Source organism: Alligator sinensis, unplaced genomic scaffold, assembly GCF_000455745.1.
Source record: "Alligator sinensis unplaced genomic scaffold, ASM45574v1 scaffold406_2, whole genome shotgun sequence".
Lineage (NCBI taxonomy): Eukaryota > Metazoa > Chordata > Crocodylia > Alligatoridae > Alligator > Alligator sinensis.
In genome coordinates, this window is record NW_005842543.1 from 113,649 (window position 1) to 123,472 (window position 9,824).

At 47.7% G+C, this 9,824-nt stretch overlaps 1 protein-coding gene across 1 annotated transcript in view; it reads right to left on the minus strand.

The window, feature by feature from the left end:
- Positions 1-9,824, minus strand: part of LOC102371997 (protein furry homolog) — a gene marked incomplete at its 3' end in the record, with an annotated part of 123,645 nt that overhangs the window by 103,955 nt on the left and 9,866 nt on the right. The gene's annotated exons all lie outside the window — the stretch shown is intronic.

Sequence of the window (9,824 nt, forward strand, 5' to 3'; positions counted from 1 at the left end):
GCGATGACCCCTGCCAGCTCCCTCAACACCCTTGGGTGGAGGGCATCTGGACCTGCAGATTTAAAAATGTCTAGCCATTCCAGAAGATCCCTAACTACATCTACACTGACTGAAGGCTTGATAGAGCTATCCCCAAGATTGTCCCTACATCTGGTAGGTGGGATATCCGGGTCCCTGTTCAGGAAAACAAGGGTAAAGAAAGTGTTAAAAATATCAGCTTTCTTGTCTGGCATGGCCACAAGATTACCGTTTCTGTCTTGCAGGGGCTCTACATTGCCTGGTGCCCTCTTCTTGCTCCCAATGTACTTGAAAAAGGACTTTTTGTTGTCCTTAATCCTGGACGCTAGCCTGAGTTCCATCTCTACCTTGGCCTTCCTAATAGCCCTCCAACACTCACGGGCTGAGGAGAAGTACTCCTCCTTGGTGATAGTTCCTCCCTTCCACTGGTTGTACACCCCCTTTTTAGTTCTCAGGCATTGCTGAATGTCCTTGCTGAGCCAAGGGGGTTTCTGAGCACTCTTCCCCACCCTTGCTTCTCTCAGGGACTGTTATCCTTTGGGCCTGGAGGACTGCCCCCTTAAGGTACGACCATCCCTCTACCTTCTGGGCCCTCAGTGCCTCCCCCACTAGTCTCCTAAGATCATTGAAGTTGGCCCTTCTGAAGTCAAGGGCTTTAGCCTTGGTGTAAGCCCTTGACACCCTGCGTTGGATAGTGAAATCTCCTTTCAGCATAACCTGTTGTTGGCATTTCTTTAGCCAGTTTATTACACACTTCACAATTCTTGTACTAATTTCTGTCTTCTCCAGTTTAAGTAATACTTTCTCATATGAAACCCTATCAAATGTTTTATTGATGTCTAGACTGGTGGAATGAATTGCATTTGGTTTGTCTAGAAAATGTCATCTTATCAAAGTTAGCTTGGCACAATTGATGTTTGGTGAATTTTTATTCTTACCTCCTGTCTTTCTTCTAAGCATACAATTGAGGTTGGAGGAATGAGCCTGTTGTTTCCCCACTGACTTTGTATCCCTTTCTTAAATATAGACACTACATTTATTATTCTTCAGTCCTGTAGTACAGCTTCAGACTTGACAGATTTATTTAAATTTTTGGCTTAAAGGCTTGCAATTCAATATGCCATTTCTTTCAAAATTCTCAGGTAGGGATTACTTTGTTCCCCCCGATTTAAATGCATTAAGTATCAATTCTATCCCTCCCCCCTCATCAGCAGTGCCCTCAGCCAGGCCATATACCTGACAGGCCTTCATATCACTTATGCCCCACATCAGTTCTCTTCTATCCTCCCCCACCACTTCTCTGTGGTCTAGTGGAGGCCCATAGCAGAATCCCTATTCCTTCTTCCCAAGTTTGGGGTTGCAGCTGCAGTTCCTCACTCCTTACTCATATCCTGGGATTGGTATTGTATTGAGGTAGAGGAGAGGAAAAAAGAACAGAAAAGCCAACTGCTATCCCCAACATGTACAGGAGTGGCAGGAAAAGGGTTTAAAGCCACTTTGAGACATAGATGCCAAATTTTATTTTTGCTGGGGACGGGAGGGGGGCTAAGATGATGGGCATGTGAAAAGCTTTCTGCATTTCAGGTGACAGCCCTCTTCCTGAGGCGGGGGGCCAGGGCCCTCGGGCCCCCACATACTCAGCACCCATGCTTTGAACAACTGGGTTTCCTTGGCTGCTTTTTGCAACAATCCTGATTTACTGCTCTATCCCAGGAAGTGGGCAAATGAGACAGGCAGACAATCAGAGGGGGTATTAATATCAGGCAGGGTTGACATTTTTTAGAGAGTTGGAGTTTCTTGTGTCATCACCAGACTAACTTTCATCCCAGCCAAAATCCTATCAAACCTTTCCCTTTCCCACCCTCCTCTCCAAAATTATACGTTGAAAGAACAGGATTATATTGCTGTAAACAAGAAAAAGAAAGATCTGTATAAATGCTTGTTATTCACGTTGGTGTTGTCTGCCAATATTTAAAATAGTAAAGAAATTTTGGAGACAAATAGGTAGATGTGTAGCTACCTCAGTATCAAGTTTACCTGGTTTTTATGATGCACATTCTGGACAAACACATCCCCTAACGAAGTACTAGAGATGTGCCAACTACAACTGGGAAGAATTCTGACTTTGCATAAGGTAAAAAGCAGTTATTTTGTGGCACTTTTCATTCAAAATATGTGCTTTAATGCACATATGCATTAAAGCACATATTTTGTGTGCTTTATGCACACAAAATATGCACACATATTTCTGTGTATGCTTTAATGCAAAATCATCCTAAGGTCCACTTTAGAAACATGGTCCCCATCTTCAAAAAAGGGAGGAGGGAGGATGTCGCAGGGCACTAAGATGCCCTGTTCCTAGAAGAGCAGAAACTGCCTGGGAGAGGGCCCAAAGAGAGAGACAGAAGCCCAGGTGCAGGTTACCAGGACAACAAGCCAGAGGGCAAATTAGCCTGCACCTGCATATGGTCACCTGACCAGAAGGGGGAGGACTCTGGGCCCATATAAACCCCAGGCTGGAACTAGAGTAAGCAGTTCTCTGCTGGTGGCCAAGGGGGAAGGAGCCCTTGCAGAGTAAGTGATGGGAGGAAGCCTAAGTTCTGCTCCCAGCAACAGGAAGGGGCAGAGCACACTTTATGCAGTTGGTGTTATGTTACAGCCTGGGGGCCTATGTTTGGTTGTAGTTTTATAAGGCTGGTGGTTTGGGTGAGGCTACTTGGGGAAGGGGGAGGCCCCATTGCGGGCCAACTGCAGTGTGAGTCCCCTGGTGCTAGGAGGCGCCGGGGGTGGCGTTTGGGGTGCACAGACCCTGGCACTGGGGACGGCATAGACAGGGCTGTGAAGAGCCCAGAGAGGACCAGGGGGCCAATTCATAGCAAGGCCTACACCAGACAATGTCAATGCCATCTGCGGGGCTTGGAGCATGGTAAAGGGTTGGTTGAAGCCACGCATACAGTCCATAAGGCTAGGATGCCCCCAAAACACCCATTATGAAATGGGACCCACAAGGGGTCTGGGAACCCACAGGGTTCAGAGAGTCTATCAAACTGTGTGCAAGAGGACTTAAAGGCAGCCTCCCTATTTTTATATTTCCATCAAAGATGTGGCGGGTGAGAACTGAGGGTGCCCAGGGGGCCAAATTGGCACAGTCAAGGGGCCTTAGGGGTAACACAGCCATTCTTAGGTCCCCTGTCCCGTGACAGAGGACCTGGGCAACTATAGGCCCATTAGTCCTACTTCAATCCCAGGGAAGCTCTTTGAGAAGATTATCAAGGAGCACATCTGTGAACGACCAGCAGCAGGGATGATGTTCAGGGGCAACCAGCACAGTTTCATTAGGGGCAGGTGCTGTCAGACCAACCTGATTGCCTTCCATGATCAGGTCACAAAATCACTGGACACGGGTGTCGCAGTGAATGTAGCCTTTCTGGACTTCAGGAAGGCCTTTGACACTGTCTCCCACCCCATTCTCATTAAAAAGCTACACAACTGTGGCACTGATGTCTACACAGTCAGATGGATCGCAAATTGGCTGAGGGGCTGCACTCAGAGAGTGATGGTGGACGGATCATATTCGACCTGGAGGGATGTGAGCAGTGGAGCTCCCTCAGGGCTCAGTCCTTGGGCCAGCACTGTTCAACATCTTCATCAGCGACTTGGACGAGGGGGTAAAAAGCACCCTGTTTAAATTCATAGATGACACCAAGATTGGGGTAAGGTGGGCATGCTAGAAGGGAGGGACAGGATACAGCTGCACCTGGACAGGTTACAGGGGTGGACAAATGAGAATAGGATGGGATTCAATACTGACAAGTACAGGGTGCTGCACTTGGGCAGTAGGAACCAGCAGCATACCTATAGGCTGAGGAACTCCCTTCTCGAAAGCACAGTGACACAAAGAGATCTTGGAGTCATTGATTCCAAGATGAACATGGGCTGCCAACGTGAGGACATGATCAGTAGGGCTAACCGTACCTTGTTGTGCATCTACAGATGCATCACAAGCAGGGCCAAGGAGGTGATCCTCCCCCTTCTATGCGAAAATGGTCAGGCCGCAGTTGGAGTACTGCATCCAGTTCTGGGTGCTGCACTTCAGGAGGGATGTGGACAACATGGGGAGGGTCCAGAGGAGGGCCACTTGCATGATCAAACCCTACAAGGAGAGGCTATGGGACCTCAACCTGTTCAGCCTTCATAAGAGGAGGCTGAGAGAGGACCTGGTGACCATCTATAAACTTACTAAGGGGGACCATTGGGGAATGGGAGAGACCTTGTTCCCTTGAGTGCCTCCTGGAGTAACAAGGAATAACTGCCATAAGTTGTTAGAGAGTAGGTTCAGACTAGACATTAGAAGGCACTACTTCACAGCCAGGGCAACTAGGATCTGGAACCAACTTCCAAGGGAAGTGGTGCTGGCTCCTACCTTGGTGGTCTTTAAGAGAAGGCTTCACGATTACCTAGCTGGGGTCATTTGAGCCCAGTTTTCTCTCCTGCCCAGGGCAGGGGGTCAGATTAGAAAATCTGCAAGGCCCCTTCCGAACCTATATCTATGAAGGCTGTCAGAGACAGCAGACTTAAACTTTATTAATTTGGTTCTAAAAAGATGCTCTTTAATGTACTCTTATGTAAAGGAACTAGGCAAATGTAATTAGTCCCATTAAATTCAAATCCCTGGTGTGCAACTCAGTTAACTGGGTGTGAAAAACTAGACTTTGAGACATGAGCAATTGTTTTGAAACTATGGTAGTGAAATAAATGTTATTTCAAATAAACATGAACATAATTCTTAATGAAAAAAATGCTGGGCCTATGCCAAGTCATTCAGTCATCTATGTCCTTTCCATCCCACCCACTTGCTTTGTAGGGCAATTTGACTTCTTACAATGTTCTCTGAGGATATATTTAGTGTGTCCCTGGATATTATAACATGACAAAGTGGTTGCCCACCTAGCAAATTTATATTCTTTTGAACAATCGTGACTATTAACCAAGTTACACAACCCCAAAAATCTGTTATGAACTCTATTCTGGAGCTCAGTCATGAAAGAAAAAAGACGACCCTGTAGGACCCACCACTCCTTCCCAAACCAGATTGCAACAATGTTTCTGATTGTGAAACCCGATATAACAGAGAAGTGGTGATTGCACCCTTAACATTTGATGAAAAGCATGAAGAATTCCATTAGCACCATCTATTAGGGTGGGAATGCACCCAAAATAGAGGGGAGGTGGGGAGAAGAATAAATAGTTTGTAATAAAATGAAGGGATAGCTAGGTTTAGGACTTTTCAGCTTTCTCTTGTGAGACATGATTACTTTATTCTCAAAACAGTAGCTATCACCACAGAGTCTAGGTATAGACATTCAAAAAGCCTGAGGCAGAATCGATCTAAGTTATGTAGTGTTCTGTAAGTGGCATAGTTTGGATCAGTAGCAAGCAGAACACACATTCGCCCTTTGAGGAGGGGGGGGGGTAAATCTTAGACCATTTTTAAACTAGTCTGTGTGTGCTGAACATCTGTTTTGTTATGGGTATAGACTGGTTTTGTGTGCCAAAAACTTCTGTTCTATGATTAGTATAGATAAGTTTGTGATCGCTTATACTGGTAAAAATATAATGTCTGTACCTGGCCGCATTGTCCAACCTCAGTGAGAGCCCCCCTGGCTCTCCAGGGACCTAGCAGACCTCCTGAGGCTAAAAAGAAAGGCCTACAAAGGATGGAGGATGGGAGTCACCTCCAAGGAGGATTATTCTGCACTGGTCCAGTCCTGTAGGGAGCAGACCAGGAAAGCCAAGGCTGCAACTGAACTCCAACTAGCTTTGAGCATCAAGGACAATAAAAAGTCCTTTTTCAGATATGTGGGGAGCCGGAGGAAAAGCAGGGGCAACATTGCACCCTTGCTGAACCAGATGGGGCAACTGACAACTGACGCCCAGGAAAAAGCCAACCTATTAAATAGGTACTTTGCGTCGGTCTTTCATCAGCCCCATGGGACGCCCATGCCCGCTACGGGACAGGGAAGTCTGGGTGAGGGTGATTCCCTGCCCTCCATTGATGCTGACTTCATGAAGGAACATCTTGAGAAGCTGGATACCTTCAAGTCAGCCGGCCCTGACAATCTTCACCCCAGGGTACTCAAGGAGCTGGCGAGCATCATAGCCCAGCCTCTAGCAAGGATCTTTGAAAACTCTTGGCGCTCTGGTGTAGTACCTGAAGACTGGAAGAAGGCCAATGTGGTGCCTATCTTCAAGAAAGGGAGGAAAGTGGATCCGGCTAACTATAGGCCCATCAGCCTGACTTCTATCCCGGGGAAGATCTTAGAAAAGTTTATTAAAGAGGCCATCCTTAATGGACTGGCCAACGCCAACATCTTAAGGGATAGCCAGCACGGGTTTGTTGCGGGTAGGTCTTGCTTGACCAATCTCATTTCCTTCTACGACCAGGTGACCTATCACCTGGACAAGGGAGAAGAGATTGATGTCATATATCTTGACTTCAAAAAAGCCTTCGATCTGGTGTCCCATGATCGCCTCTTGGAGAAACTGGCCAATTGTCGCCTTGGGTCCTCCACGATCCACTGGCTGGAAAATTGGCTCCGGGGTCGGACCCAGAGGGTAGTAATCGATGGAAGTCACTCATCGTGGTGTCCTGTGACCAGTGGGGTCCCCCAAGGCTCTGTCCTTGGACCCATACTGTTCAACATCTTCATTAATGATGTGGACACTGGAGTCAGAAGCGATCAGAACTGGCCAAGTTCGCCGATGACACCAACCTCTGGGGCAAAGCATCCACACCAGAAGACAGGCAGGTTATCCAGGCTGACCTGGACAGGCTCAGCAAGTGGGCGGACGAGAATCTGATGGTGTTCAACGCCGATAAATGCAAGGTTCTCCACCTTGGGAAAAAAAACCCGCAGCATCCTTATAGGCTCGGCAGTGCTATGTTGGCTAGCACTATGGAAGAAAGAGACTTGGGGGTCATCATTGACCACAAGATGAACATGAGCCTGCAATGCGATGCGGCGGCTAGTAAAGCGACCAAAACGCTGGCTTGCATCCATAGATGCTTCTCAAGCAAATCTCGGGACGTCATTCTCCCCCTGTACTCGGCCTTAGTGAGGCCGCAGCTGGAGTGCTGCGTCCAGTTTTGGGCTCCACAATTCAAAAAGGATGTGGAGAAGCTTGAGAGAGTCCAGAGAAGAGCCACACGCATGATCAGAGGTCAGGGAAGCAGACCCTACGATGACAGGCTGAGAGCCCTGGGGCTCTTTAGCCTGAAAAAGCGCAGGCTCAGGGGTGATCTGATGGCCACCTACAAGTTTATCAGGGGTGATCACCAGCATCTGGGGGAACGTTTGTTCACCAGAGCACCCCAAGGGATGACGAGGTCGAATGGTCACAAACTACTTCAAGATCGTTTCAGGCTGGACATAAGGAAGAATTTCTTTCTGGACATAAGCCTGGATGCTTATCTTGCTGGGATCCCATGACCCCAGCTGACTTCCTGCCCTTTGGGCAGGGGGCTGGACTCGATGATCTTCCAAGGTCCCTTCCAGCCGGACATAAGCCTGGATGCTTATCTTGCTGGGATCCCATGACCCCAGCTGACTTCCTGCCCTTTGGGCAGGGGGCTGGACTCGATGATCTTCCAAGGTCCCTTCCAGCCCTAATGTCTATGAAATCTATGAAATCTCAGCTGGGAAGATAAGTAAAACCAGAAACAAGGAGTCCTAGTGTGCAGAAACAGAAAACTCATTTATGTTCATTCTCCCTTCTCCAGTTGCTTTACAACTCCTTCCTGCATAATCTTTTAGCCTTGAGCGAACCTTTTCCCTTGCCAGCACACAGTAAGTGACATCTCCTGGAGTTGGCCTCTCTCTCTCTCTCTCTCTCTATATATATATATATAGGAACCTACTTAAACTGCGGCAACACAAAGGGCTTTTTATGGCCTGATCACAGCATGCACAGCCAGGATCACTGCAAAAGAATCCCCTTGCACTGACTGGAAGAGAGGCCTTGCCCCTCGGTGCTGATTATTGGAGAGCCCGGGGGGGGAGAAGGGATGAAGGGGGTGGCCCCCATCTTGACTCTGGTTGCACTATGTACTGCCCCACCCCTTGGTACTGATTGGCAGAGAGGCCCCGGGGGGGTGGGGGAGTAGGAGGGGTGAGGGGGCATCTTTGTTTTTTGCCCTTTGTGCTGCTCCCACCAGCTGGCATCTTCTCCTCATGGCAGTGAGGACCACTGGCTCCTACTGGGAAGCCAGTATTTTTTTTTATTGGGTTTTATTCTTGATTCAGCAGACAATCCCAGCATGACCTCTCTTCCAGGATTGGCCTCACTGTGTAGTTAGTTGAGCTTAAGTAAAAAACCTGGTATATGAAAAACGATTTTAGCAAGAACACAGTGTGCTTGAATTGTTTTTGACAACTTCAAAAACAGGTTTATAAGGACAAATCTAAATTAAAAAAAAATACAACTTGAAGGGCCCTGCTACATGTGCAGATAAAGGCACAATGGGATCTAATGGGGGATCCACACAATCGTGCTTCCTGCCATGCCACATGTGCATGGCAGGAGGCGTAACTGTGGGATCATGAACTAGATCCTATCATGCCTTATTGCTTCAAGAAGCAATCTCGTGTGGCTGGGAGCACCCTCAGTTGAGGAGCTTCCAGCCACAGGGGTGCCCCATGCACTGCTGGGGCTGAAGGATCATGATAGCCTCCTGTTAGCCATTTACCAGGTAGATCTCTCAGTGTTTGGACATCTCTGGAGTCTGAACAGAGCTCCCTGAATTGGGGTCTGCAGGCTCACTCCTAGGGCCCTTTTGTCTAGCATGCCTTCTGAGAACTAGAACTCCCAGTTTGATTGCCTGCCCTTAGGTTACAGTGCTGACTCCTCAGGTTCCCACCATAGTTTAAATGCATTTTCCCCCTGGAATCTCACTGAAGGCATGAGCATTCTGGTTTACAGTATAACTCTTCAGAATGCATTCAGAAGAAGTAGGCAAACCCCTAAAGATACAGGGAAACTTTGCACACTTAAATTTACTTGAAGATAAAACGCATCATATTTACATATACTTAAAAAATACACTCCCCAAATTCAATGCCCCTTACTTTAGCGCACCTTTCTTTTGGAAGTTCCTCAGAGTCCAAATGTGTTCGCTAAGACAGGCTGACAGCTCACAGTATGTCTCCAATGAATGGATTCACTCCTCAATCCAGGCCCTCACATGCTACAAAAAACACAGCAAAGCACTGCTCTCCTGCCCACAGGTTCCTATGTCATACTCTGAGTTTTCACTTATAAGACCCTTTAAAAACCTCTCTTTTATAACCTCAGTCTTATTGCTGATAAGTCTCTATCTCCTTTTTATCTCTCCCTTCCAACGGGGAAATGAAGTAACCTCTACCAACTCAATCAACTGTTGTATTTACCCAAATCCAAAATGACACTGAATTTAAGATGACCCCCCAATAATATGATTCTAGACATGGACAATTTCTAAATTATAAATTATAATTATTGGTGGCTTAATCCCTGCTGCCTGTCCTCCTTATTGCCTGCACACCCTGCCCCTCCCCCCCACCATGATACCTGTATCCCCCTGGCACCTGCCTCCCTGGACCTTGGCCCCCCATCACCTGCCCCTCCTGTACCTGTACTCCCTGGTACAAGCCTCCTTCCCCTACCCCCCTGCTGCTGCCTATTACCCTGTGTTGGGGCTCCAGCTCTGACTCTGGCCCTGCTCTGGCCCCCATCCAGCCATGCAGCAATGGTTGTGGTGGCAGCGGCTC